This window comes from Gossypium raimondii, chromosome 6 (genome assembly GCF_025698545.1).
Source record: "Gossypium raimondii isolate GPD5lz chromosome 6, ASM2569854v1, whole genome shotgun sequence".
Taxonomy (NCBI): Eukaryota; Viridiplantae; Streptophyta; class Magnoliopsida; order Malvales; family Malvaceae; genus Gossypium; species Gossypium raimondii.
Window position 1 is genome coordinate 21,513,612 of NC_068570.1, and position 14,109 is coordinate 21,527,720.

Here is a 14,109-nt window from a genome sequence, read left to right on the forward strand (position 1 = left end):
AGCCTCTAATTCCAATGCTTAGTCAATTTAGATAATTGGGTGGTTCTTGAATTAAAGTGTTCATTATCTAGTTTAATCGACTTGTGTTATAAAGTTGAAATATTGTAATTAGATTGTTTGATGAAAATTGATTATTTAAAAATTTGCTTGTTAAGTATATCATTCTTAGTTGTTTAATTTTAAATGTATTTACTAATGGCAAAAAAAAAAATTCTACTCCGTTAAGGGCTTAAGCTATGAGTGAAGATTTTGAAAATGTGACCGAATTTAGTAACCGAAATGAGGTGCTTGGGTTGTCATCTCATTTCACGTAAAAATGTTTGAGTGATAAATCGGAAACTTACAAACACTCCGCTAACCGAGCTACCATAAGTAGGGAAAAATAATCTGTTTGGAGACGTGTCAAATTGAGTAACCGAGGTAAGGTGCTTGGGTTATCATTTCACTTCACATGAAAATGTTTGACTATGTCCCAAATTTACTACATAATTAATTGAGAATAAATACCTTGCAAATTTTGGTTCAATTTCAATTTAGTGAAATGATCGAATATACATGTTTAAATTTTATGGACACTTGTTGATTAAACTGAGTATTTGAACACTTATTCATCACCTAAATTGTTTGTATTGATCATGGTTATGGAAAAGAGACTTGATTTCTAATAAATTATTGGATAGTTTCTAACGTAGGAACATACAATATGCTTGAGGAGAAACATAGACTAAGTAGGGGGATTTGATAGCATGTTTATTTTGCATGTTTTACATGTTTAAATCAATTTATTCTTGAATAAATTCCTGGTAAATTGGTGATTTTGTGTTTAAATTCTGTCAGGAACGCAATTCGGATGCTTTAAATAAAAAAAACAAGTAAAAAGGACTAAATTGGAGCACAAGCAATAAAAGAGGGGCTGAATTGGAAACTTCGAGACATTTAAATACTAATCAAATTTTTGACTTTGTAAAAGCCATATTTAGAAAAAAAAATCTAATATGAATTTGATTTCATGTAATTGGTTGTTAAGTGAGTTAGGCTAATTTTAGTATATGAAATATATATAAATAGGAAAGGTGGTGGTCTTTGAAAAATAGGCTGGAATACACGAGGAAATTGAATACAATTTATCTTCTTCTTTTCGTCAAAACTAGTGCAGGCATTTTGCTATTTTACTTTTTTTTTCATTTCTTTACTTTTTTGGCTGAATTGCTTCCCAAGTTCCTTCTCTTTCCACCTTATACCATTTCTATTAAATTTTTTTACATACACCAACTAGCATGATTAAGCTCATACTTAACTAATTCCCTTTTAGCTTTAGCCCGATTATCGCTCTGACAAAACAATCGTGAGATATGAGCTTATACTAAAAACTTTTCAACACAATATTCACTATCTCTCTGGAATATGGGATAGTACAAATTCATCCCTTAAAGTTAATTCAATTTCAATTCAAAAAGTGCACGTTGGGTTGGAGTTGTTTGGCGTACAATTGGGAAGTCGAGTAGGCCGTGCTGTATTCAAATTCCCGTGAACAAACTGGTGTGTTTAGGTGGGAAAAGGCCAGTTGAATTTTGTTAAGGGAGATAGTGATTGGATTTAAACGACCCACATGGTTGAGGCCGTTGATTTGAGTTAGGCTCTCCAGAACGCAAGGTTGTCGGAGTCTTGAATTACGAACATATATATCACAGTTAAATAATCGGTAAGGGTTGGTTTGTAGGTCATACTAGAATCAACTTCAAAAGGAAAAATTACCAGTTATGACATTTTTGATCGCTGTAACCAACTTATCGCTTGGAAGGGAAAATCCATTTTTCAAGGATCGGTTCAAGTTTGGAGTGTATCGAGGCTAAGGCTAAGCTTTAATATAATTAGTTCAATGATTTAATTTAATTTAATTCAATTAATTATATTTTGCTACCATAATTCTGTTTTTATTTTATTTTATTATATACTTATTTATTTTATTTTCACTATCAACTAAATCTCCCCCTTTCATTTATTTTACAGTATTGCACGTACAGGTCGAGGGTACGACAATTGCCTAGACTACGAAATTTGGTCACAAAAATAGGAAAATTAAGAGTCTCAATCCCTATGGGATTGATTCTATTACTCTATACTACTATTTAATTAAGTTAGAGTGCAGAAATTTATATTTGGTGGATTAGACACCCATCAGGTGCGTAGTGCGATGCTTGTGAAAAAACACGGGGTTAGTGAATTGAACAAAGACAAGTAGAGTGCACTAATCGAAATATTGTGTAGGCATAGATGGCACTTCCTGAGGTGGACTTGATACGAACCCATCATGCAGCTGCATCTGGCCCTGCGCTATTGCTGGGGCAATTGTCGTTGCCTCTTCTAACGAAATTGCCTACTGTTCGCCTCCATAGATAGTAGATATGGCTTGCTGGTGACTCTAAACCACAACAAGTACTCTAAACAGGCCACCGTGTCTACTGAGAAAAATGGTTTACAGATGGGTAAGAATTTCATCTTACAATCTCAAGCCTCGATGCACTCCTTGTGCATCTCTCACAAATTCTCTTCGTTCTTCCCACGCATGTCCACCTTGGGCAATTCTTTCAAGTCTTGCGGTGGCGGTGGAGGTGGAATTTGTTACCTCTAACTTAACTGCTGCCCCACCTTGTCTAATTCCTGCATTTCCACCGTCACGTACACTTTCAACGGTACCTTCATATCCCACATCCTTCAATTGTCCAACAGTTCCGAGGGGATGCAAGATATGATATTGATGTCGGCGTATAACATCCTTTCAAACTGAAATGCACAATTGTAAATTTCATTATATACGAAATTTTATTTTACAAATCATTGTGTAATTAGTTTAGGTTCGAAAGAATAAGTAACTAACCTCGGCTTCCAAGCGTTGATCTAATTGTAGCCAAATGTCTTCAGCCTCCTCGGGTAGTCCCAAGTAACTCAGCCCAGAATTCAACTTGTAAAAGCGATATGTAAGTTCAAATATATGATAAATAACAACATTTACCGTACAAACTACGATTTATTAATAAATGATTTTTACCTTGTCACCAACGGAAACATGTATGAGTCGTTGACTCGGGGATGTAGAAATGGTAGTCACCACTAGGCCCACGACGACAATAGTAGCAGGTAACCACCAATTGACATCTTATCCGATTCTGTGGCCCGACACAACTCCTGGTATAATGTGGCCAATATGGCTAATTCCCAACTTAGTTTTCCTTGTTCTTTGAAGTCTACTAGGTATAGTAGCCATATTGTGTGTACCAAATTTTAAGATTTATCGGGCATTAAAATCCTCCCGATTAACGGAAGGATAAATGCTTAGGCGTATTTTTCTTTAACGACCTCGATCACATCCACAAGAAGCTTATCAAATTTTTTTGCCAACCAATTCATCAATATCTGGCCACCATCAAACTTGTTCGAGACCTTCCCCAATAATGCCGCGCAGAGATCCTCTTTACCGGGAATGATCGCTGCTCCTGTGACGACCTACCCATCCACCGACAAATCAAATTGTAATGCCATGTCCTCTAGTGTGATTGTACAGTCGCCGCATGAAAGATAGAAAGTGTAACGGGTTGTTTTCAGTGAAATCGGAACAGTGGTTTCGAGACCACAAATCTGAGTTCATAAGAAAAATTATTTTAATATTTTTTCATGATTTGCATTATGATAGGAATATCGTATAAAAGTTTTGTTGGGAAAATTTTACCGATTACATGTTTAATTGGTAAAATGACCAAATTGCATGAAATGAAAAAGTTGAGTTCTAGTAGCTATAAGTATCAAATAGCTATGGAATTCAAATTTGAGGTCCTTATATGGTAAATAGACCATTAAGAGGGGTTAGTAGATAAGTATGATGATTCATCCATGAAAAGTTAAATAAAGAAAAGGACAAAATTGGAAAAATGAAAAAAGATGATAAATAATATAATAAAAGAAAATATCATCATTTATATCATCTTTTCCAAAATTAAATACATGGAAACCCTAGCTAAGAGAAGAGAACTCAAGCAACTTATTTGGCTCAATTAGGTATGTTTTCTTGTCCCATTTTAATAATTTTCATATTTCTAAGATCGTAATAGCTTAATTTAGCTATCTCGGGATTAACTTGTAAATTTATCAAAGTATTAAAGTTTTTCCATGGATGAATATGCATGAATCATGAAATTTATGGTAAAAATGAAAGGTTGTTGATAGATAAACAACTTTTGTAAAGTAAATTTTGATGAAATTGTGATTTAAAGACTAAATTGTAAAGATGTAAAATTTATGGAAAAATTCTGAATTTTATGAATTACATGGGCTGCAAATGTTATATGTAAAAATTGGCTAGACTTGGAATAAGGATTAAATTGCATTAATTTTATTTTTTGAGCCTAGGGATGAAATCGTAATTAAATAAAAGTATATGGGAAAAATGGTAGTTTTACCTACGATGTGACTTGGATTGAATTGAATATGAATTGTATTAAATTGAGCTAAATTTACTCGTATAGATCCGGATAGACCAAATATAGAGATAGATCGTGGAAAAGAGAAAGTAACGAATTGGTAGATTTTGAATAGACGAACATTGTCAAGGTAAGTTTCATGTAACTAAATTGTGTATATTTATATGTTTGAATTGAATGTTGTATATGTGAATTGTATAAATTCCATATATATGAAATTGATTACATATCCGATAATGCCCGAAAATTATTAAGTCTTATTTGAATAAATGAAATTCGATGAATATAGAGTTCCCGAATTGGTTGTGGTCCTACATATGTTGTGGACACACCATAGCTTAAAAAAGCGTCCCATTATTAGCTCTCATGAGCATCCCGATATTTGGCCCTCTTGAGCTTCCCGTTATATGGTTCTGACGAGCTTCCTGTTAATAGCTCTTCAGAGCATCTCGATTGGTTGTGATTCTGCATGTGTTGTAGACACACCACAACTCTTATAAGCGTCCCGATTAAAGGCTCTTTGTGAGATTTCTGATTAATGGCTCTCCGGAGCTTTCCGATATTGGCTCGCTTGAACTTCCCGATATATGGCTATTCGGAGCTTCTTGATTAATGGCTCTTCGGAGCTACCCATTATTGGCTCGTACGAGCTTCCCGATTATGGCTCTTATAAGCTTCCTGTTATACAGCCCAGATAAGCTTCCCATTACATGACTCACATGAGCTTCCCATTATTAGGCTCAAGAGACGATTTCCCAATTATGTGCTCTAAGGAGCACTCCCGAATATGAATTGACGGATTATAGTTTTGTACACTTCGTATGTACTATGCGTGTATCCATTGAATAATGAATGACTCAACTGGTAAAGTTTTGATATGAGATGATATGGATTCATGACGAATTGTTACGGAAATATACCTAAAAAACAAGGATATGATATGTACATGTTATATGGATTTTTAATCTGGAGTATATATATGTATATGGAAATTTGATTGTTATTGAGCTCAAACATGTTTCTTGATACTCATATGAAATATGTGACTAGCATGGTTGATAAGGATATATGTTAGGGCTTTTGGCCAAATTGCTTGAGTATGCTTTGAATACTTACCTTAATTGTAAATGAATGGTAAGTTAATTACCCGTTATACGAACTTACTAAGCATAATATGCTTACTCTGTTTTATTTTCCTCTGTCTTATAGTAAATCGGAAGCTCGTTGAGTTGGAAGCTTGGCGAAGATATCATCACACTATCCATCGGCCCATCTCGGTATATTTAGTAAATTAACTTTGATTATAATGGCATGTATAGGTTAATTTGACCATTGATGGCATGTAAATATTTTGTTGTGATTAGCCATTTGAATGTCTTATGTTTGACACATTTTGATATATACAAGTATATGGCCTTATCATGGTTGATATGTGTCTTGGTATAAATGATTGATGGTTAACTAATAGGCAAATTGTAACATGGTTTGAGTTGGTATAGTTGGTACAAATATGAATATATATGTAAGTGATTAAATTGTTAAGTATGGATACTTGGTTATATATGATGATATGATATGCATAAGACTTGGTTTTGGCTTAATTCAAATGTTTTATATTGGTTTGGGAATTTGTTTAAGTGTTAATGTAGGTGGAAGACAAGTTTGGGTAAGAATATGGCTAGGAAATGGTCTTATTTTGTCCACACAGGTAGAGACATGGGCGTGTGTCTCACACACGGCCTAGCACAAGGAAGTGTGTTTTGGCTGTGTGTCCCCTACATCTTAAAAATTTCAAAACAGAATGCTCAATATTTATGACGCAGCCTAACACACGGCCTAGCACAAGGGCGTGTAACTTGGTCTTTAACCCAAGTCAGAGAGTTACACGGGTACAGACACAGGTTGAGACACAGTCGTGTGCTCATTTCGAATGCCACACGGCCTAAGAGACGGCCTAAGGCACGAGCGTGTCTCTTGGCCGTGTGAGCCAAACGGCCTGACCACACGGGCGTGTGTACCCTGCACTTTGGAAAAATTTTGAGATTTTACGAAAAATTCTCTGAGTACCTGGCTTAGTCTTGGCTTGTTTCTAATGTATGTTTTGGGCCTCGTGAGCTCATATAAGGGACTTTATGAAGAATATCTGACATGAATGTTAAATAATATGAAATGTCTGTATTTGATCTATTTATTCCGGTAATGCTCCGTAACCCTGTTCCAACAATAGATATGGGTTAGGGTTGTTACAAAAAGTGTGTGTCTCGGACCTCCATCTTTCCACCAACACGTTGATGAGTCTAGGATCGAGTTTGTAGCCCCCAAGCATATGAGACGCATTCAAAAATCTCGCCTTTTGCAAGCAACCACGAATTTCGGTGATCGGAGGCTTTGCCAAATTATGTATGAACACCTCCAAATCTGCTTATTTATAATGACAAAAAATTATTTTAATTTATAAAAAAAACTTTTAAATTTAACTTGATCGAAAAGAATAAAAATTAAATTTTCATCTTACCATTACTACTTGAGCAATAGAAATGTGCTTGTCGCTGAAATGAATTAAAGATGTTGCTATTTGTGAAAACTTAATCCGAACGGATCAAATACGGAATAATTAAAAAAACTAATATTTTTAAAGGAGAATATCAAAAAATTTTGAACAAGAACTTGAGAAAATTGAGAGTTTGGAAATTAGAAAGAATTGAGAGAATAGGATGCGAGTAGAAAAAAGAATATTTTGGGGGGTATTTATCGTTAAAAAAAATTGATCATTGGCCTTTTAAAATTTTTTACTGTTGCACGACCAACAGTCATTTGAACATTGAGGGAAAACATGTTCAACTGAGTGCACTTTCCGTTTCTCTCTCTAAAAATAACTTATTTTCTTAAATTAAAAAAAAGACTTAAAATGGCATTTTTGCCTAATTTAACCATTTAAATCTATTAGTTGGAAAACCTAATACATTACTATAAAAAAATTGTGCTAGTTATATTATATTATATATATTTAAATTATATTAAAATAATTATAATCTAATTTAGGTTTAGTAGTTAAAAATTATACTTTTGAAAAACATTATGATAAATAATTAGTTATTCTAAATATATTATGATATTTCTATCCAAAAAAAATTATGGTGGTTATATTAAAAAAAGTTTGATAGTAATAATATAATTTAGATTTATTAGTTATATAAAATAGTATATGTATGGTACTTTTATTAAAAGAAGTTGCGATAATTTTTTAGTGATGTAAAATAGAGTTAAAATTTGAAAAGAAGTATAAGCATAAAAAAAGTGTAAGCATAAGATAAAAAATAATTTAGGTTAATTATCACTTAATTAATAATAGTATTATATATAAATTAAAATGTAAGTTTAGCTTTATAAATAATATCAAGTAGTTAGTCATATTCAATCAAATAGCATTTATAAAAATTACCCATTAAAATTGGAGATTCTTGGTATTAGGATGAAACATTCAAGCTATGATTAGTGGAATAGAGTTGATAGATCACTTTAATTGATAATACAATATTATGATATTATTTTTAAAATTTTCTTTAAATTGTTTATGTTGTGTGAAACAAACACTCTTTTATCATTTTTCTTTTACATCATCATCATTATTTGTTAGGCGACGTAAAAATAATTTAAAAATCACAATTATTAAATGTGTTTATTTTTAATGTAAATATTTTTCGTATTTTCATGAATTATTAAAATGGTTGCATGTTGTTTTACCTAATTTTTTAATTTTAAGTTAATATTATTAAAATTTCATATGTGTAATTGTTTTTAGTTAAATATTTATTTTATTTATATCTATTTTTAGGGATCAAAATAATAAAGCTTGAAGAATATAAAATATTGATATGCAACATGTTCATCTTTTCAATATTAAATAAATATTCAAATGCATTTACCAAAAATAAATAAATAAATATTCACATACAATACACATGACATAATTGATATATATTAATTATGTTAATTAATTATTATTTTAAATAATGTTATTTTACATTAATTATATGAAACACTGTACATTAAATATGTTAAAAATACTTTAATTATGATTTCAAATTTATTATAATATTTAAATTTTAAATAAGTTATTAAATTTTAATTATATTTAAGAACTTGAAAATATTATTCATTAATTACATTAATTAAAATATATTTTAAAATAAATCAATATTATTTTACATTAATTACATTAATTAAAAATTAAACATGTAGAATCACATGCAACAATAGAATTAGTATATATAAAAGCATGAGTTTGAAAAACTTTTGAACTAACGAGACCCTTTATTTTCTATCATATTACTAAATTCAAATTTTAAAATAAAAATGTTGAAGTAAAATAGAAGTTGTGATAATTATACATTTAAAAATAATTATAATTTAGTGTAAATTATACTGATGATCACCCCGCGTTTCTATTTTGGTCACCCAACTTTAAAATTTTCAATTTAGGCATTAATGTTTGAATTCATTCCTGTTTTGGTCACCCATTGTTAAATTGATAACGTAAAACCTTTTTTTAACTGGTATAATAACACATTTAGTCCTCAATACTCACATATTCTATCAATTTGATCCTAATTCTGAATAATTCAATAAATTTAACCCTTTACATTTACAAATTCTATCGATTTGATCCTCAAACTTCCTAATCAAAGCTTTCAATTTTAAAATAGAGACATCCCACATCTATAAATTTTGTAAAAACCAAAAAAAAAAAAAAATCTATCAATTAATGAACCATTTTCCAAGTCAATTCTTTTACCTATAAATTTTTGGAACTGGACATCCATAATGAATAGCTTTTTGATAATTAAATCAATCATCAAAGAATACATTTGAATGTTAAGGAGACTTGTTGAACTGCGTTATGGTAATAAAGCAGTGGACACAATTTTCACATCCAATGTATAAAGCTGTGGCTGCTGCAGAAAAATGCTTGCCCCGTTTGTAAGACTGAGGCAACACCTCGATGATAGCAGCAACAGCAACCATGGATGGATTCAAATCAATTTAACCCTCTTGTTGGTGGTTTACTTATGGCTAGCACCAAAATACAAAATCAAGGCTTCCTTTATTTTATTTAGTCTATTTGATTAGTGTTTTTATGGATAAAAATTGTAGCAACTTTGCCCCAAATCAAATATGATTGCTTCTTGTAGTCTGACGCATAAAAACAAATCGGAAAATTTAAGTTAAACCTTGAAGAAATGTAGCTTTGAATAATTAATTCCAAAGCATCCAAATGATAGTCTCCTTACGCAACAAAATCGCACTTGAGTTAAAAAGGCTTGAAATGTCCCCTGTATTGCTTACAAATTATATATTTATCGGGTTAAGTGATAAAAAAAATTAATATTTAAAATTTTAAGTTTGAGTTTTGTAAATTAAAAAAAAATTTATTGGGTTACTTTGATACCAATATAGAGCCTCTTACAATTTGTTTTATTGGAGAAGTTTTTTCTTTTTGGCGGGGTGTTTACATATTTATAGACATGGAATGTCTCTGTTTTAAAAATTAAAAACTTAGGTTAGCATGTTTGAATATCAAATTGATAGCATTTGTAAATGTGAAAAGTTAAATTTATCGAATGATTCAGAATTAGCATCAAATTCATAGAATATGTATGTATTTAGGACTATATGTGTTATTCTACTAGTTAGAAAATTGCTTTCTTTATCAATTTAACGACGAGTGACCAAAATAGAAACAGAATCAAACATTAGTGCCTATATTAAAAATTTTTAAAGTTGGTGACCAAAATAGGAACGCGAGCATAGTTGGATGACTATTTGTATAGTTTATCATTTAAAAATAATTATAATTTAATTTATAATTATTAATTATAAATAACATTTTAAAATAGAGTTATTAGTGAATAAAAATCTAAGTATAAAATAAATAAAAAATTAAATATAATTATAATTAAAATTATTAATTAAAAATTTTGAACTATAACGGACCATGTAAATTAGAAATATAGTGTTATCAATAATTTAAATTATTAATAATGAGATAAATTTTAATAATTATTTATATTATTATTTAAAACTCGACTAAACCGATGTTATGAGATAATTAGACATCAACTCAATTAAAAAATTATATAAATATTTTTCATAATTAAAATAAATTACATGTTTATTAATAAAAAAACTCTCAATTAATCCTTCACAAATTTTAGCACTCAATGGAATTGGAAATTCATCACAATTCACAACCAAGCCGTTCATATACGTTGACTTTGTTTGACCGTTTAATTGTGTTTTTGGCTAACGGTGGAATCAGGAAAGGACAAGTGGCGCACACATCGATGCTGAAATGGCAAATCGGCTGACGTGGATTAATCATATTTTAATATCCCAATTTTTCTTTTAAAAATCCAAAATAAAAATCTTATTTTTTTCCTCAGTTCTCAACATTGTCACTCTCTTTGCAACCAAAGCTACAACAATGGCAGCATCGAACCAAAAAAAAGGGCTTCATTGATTTAAAATATGTTTAAATAATTATTTTAAACAATATTTTTTTTTGGATTTTTTATTTTTTAAATATTTATTTTATCATATCAACATGATGTACATATGACCGTCATGTGTCACTGTTTAATTAATCGAACATCCATGTCAACAAAATTTAATGGTCAAACTCGGTCAACATTAACGAAGGGGATTAATGATTAAATTTTCATCTTTAATGGCTCACTTGGGTGTTAAATTCCATTGAGGGCAATTCTGAAAATGCTCTCGTCTTCTTCGGTTTCTAATGTGGACAATAATGGAGAAGGTGATTCTCTTCCTGAGGATTCCATCACACAGAAGGTCTGTTTCAAGGAATCGAACGTGAATCTTGAAGATGTGATGGTTGTGGAGGATTCCAACACAAAGAAGGTCTGTTTCAAGGACTCGGATGTGATTCTTGAAGATGTAATGGTCATGGAGTCATCACCAACGCCTTCTTTTTCTTGAAAAGATATACTAGCGGGGAAGGATACTCTTGTGCAGAATAATACAAATAATGGCCACTTCCTTGTTGATAATTTTTCCCTCACTGAGCAGGATGTAAAGAAATTGGTTATCGATGGTGTTCCTTCAATAGATTTCTCGGAGAGAGTATATCAGCTCTTGGAAAAGGAAATGTCAACCTCTGTAGTTCTCAAGATGCTTGGTCGGAACCTTGGAATCACGGCTCTGCATAATAGATTATATGGGACTTGGAAACCATCTAAGCTTTTTCAATTAATGGATATAGAGAATGGTTATTTTCTCGCTAAATTTCAAAGCACTGATGACTATGATAAGATCCTCTCCTAGGGCTCGTGGGTTATTTTCGGTCATTACCTAACCGTTCAACCATGGACGATCGATTTTAATCCTAGTCTACCTTACCCTAATATGGTTCTCACATGGATTCAGTTTCCCGGTCTTCCTAGCCATTTATATTAAAAACAGATTCTAATGGAGATTGGGGGAATGGTAGGCAAAGTTACTAAATTAGATTTCAACACGGATAGCAAAGCACGGGGTCGTTATGCTCGCATGGCAATTTATTTCAATTTAGGGAGACCTTTAGTTTCTAAAATTCTCATCAATGTAGCCCTCAAAGAATTGAGTATAAGAACCTACCTGTGGTATGCTTTAAGTGTGGTTGTTATGGACACATCAAGGAGAACTGTCCGTCTTTTACACATTCTTCAGAGATGAAAGAGAAGGGAGAGACTTTGGAACAAAACTTTTCAACTTCTGTGGTGGTCGGAGATGGGGATTATGGCCCCTGGATGCTGGTGGAGCGGAGGAGCAGACGCGGCACCTTGGATGAGATCAAAAAAGGAAATAATTCTAAAGGGGAGAAAATTATGGGATCACGATTTCAATTGTTAACAGGTCTGGAGGCGAGTTCAACGGAGGAGGATTTAATAAGGAAAATCAGAGAGATTTGAAGAAAAAAGGGAAAGCTACATTAAGTGATACCCAAGAGAAATCTTCAACGGGTAAAAAATTTGTTTTTAATGGCTCTAAAAAAGTGAATTTGGGCCTGTCGGTGGGAAAGCTTCTTAATGGTCAGGCCGGTGACCCTAAAACCAATACTCTCTTAAAGGATCATAATAAGGTTGGGCTCAAGTTGGGCTTGGTCCCACAGGTTCCTTCAGCTGCTAATCAACAGGCTCCTTTGGATATTCAGCAGGCCTCTAGCAGTTTTGATTTTGGACAGTAGTAAGAGACCCAAGTTTCGAAGGAGGCTAGAACAGATCTTTCAAAGCTTTCTAGTGTCATGCACGTTTCACTACCCAGTGTTGGAGAAAATAATCAGTCCCTAAATTGAGGTATTTCTGACTCCTTTTGTCTTTTAGTTTTAAATTCACAGAATGGTTTTGTTGCAGACCATGTGAAGATGGACACTCCTATTTCAATCCAAAAACAAGCAGAACATGTAGTGCACTTTAATCCTATATTTGAGGAGAGTTCGTTTGTTAATGTGGCGGTAAAGGAAGGAGTGTTGGAGGCCAAAAACAATTCGGCAGTGGTGTTAAAAAAGAGAAGCATTTTGGAGCCTGTTAGAGAGGAGATAGGGGGTAGTGTTTGTCCGACTGAAATTAAATTGCCTAGAGTGGTCTTGAAGGGACAGAATACAAATGCTAAAGTAATTAGCTCTAAAGAAGGGTGAAAACTCAATAAAACCTTAAAGGGATTGAGTAATCGTTTCAAGAACTCTGAAAATACCCGGGTTTATTTTGTTGATTCTATGAAGAGGGCAGCAGAGCTTATTGCATCTGAGATTGATGAAAATTCTGCTAAGGATTTATCGCAGAGAAAAGGAGAGCGAGAGGAGTTTTCTTCTACTGGCCACCATTAAGAGAAACTATTTTCTTTCTTTTTAATATGAATTTGTCTATTTTATCTTGGAATGTGTAGGGGTGTGCGTCTGATAAATTTTTACAAGCTTTTCGTAAGTATAATAATCAGTACAAGCATGATATAATTAGCCTTCTTGAGCCAAGAATCAGTGGGTTAAAACTAACACAATTATTACTAAGTTAGACTGGGATAAGTCTTATCGAGTGAAAGTAGTGGAATTTTCTGGTGGTATCTGGATAGGTTGGAAAAATTCGATTAATTTGGAGGTGGTTGGTAACTATCCTCAATTCATCCTGGCTTGTATTTGTTATAAATTGTATTTTCATATGATATTTATTACTTTTGTTTATGAGAGCCTTGATAAACAGAAAAGGAAATTTTTGTGGAAAGATTTAAGTCGCTCAGTCCCACGTGAGTATGTTCCTTGGATGGCCATTGAAGATTTTAACGCCATCCTATCATCAGAAGATAAAAAAGGTGGTTATGTCAAAGGTCGCAGATGCCAATCTTTTGGTAAAGTTATGGACAAAGCTCATTTGCACGACCTAGGTTTTCAGGGTCCCCCGTTCACGTGGCATCGTGGTAATCTTTCTGAAAGACTTGATAGGGTTGTGGGAAATGACGCTTGAATGGAAGCCTTCCTCAAATGTTTGATTACCCATCTTCCCGGAATTAAATCTGATCATCGTCCACTGCTCTTGAATTTTTGTTATGATGTTAGTTGTGCTCCTAATCGTCCCTTCCAATT

General features: G+C 32.4%; 1 long non-coding RNA gene across 1 annotated transcript; it reads right to left on the reverse strand.

Moving 5' to 3' along the window:
* Nucleotides 1–10,602: 10,602 nt before the first annotated feature.
* On the reverse strand, nt 10,603–12,513 carry LOC128041842 (uncharacterized). The gene is made up of 2 exons (XR_008196749.1): nt 12,132–12,513; nt 10,603–11,696 (listed from the first exon to the last, which is right to left on the reverse strand). It is a non-coding gene; the product is annotated as an uncharacterized LOC128041842 (long non-coding RNA).
* Nucleotides 12,514–14,109: the final 1,596 nt, after the last annotated feature.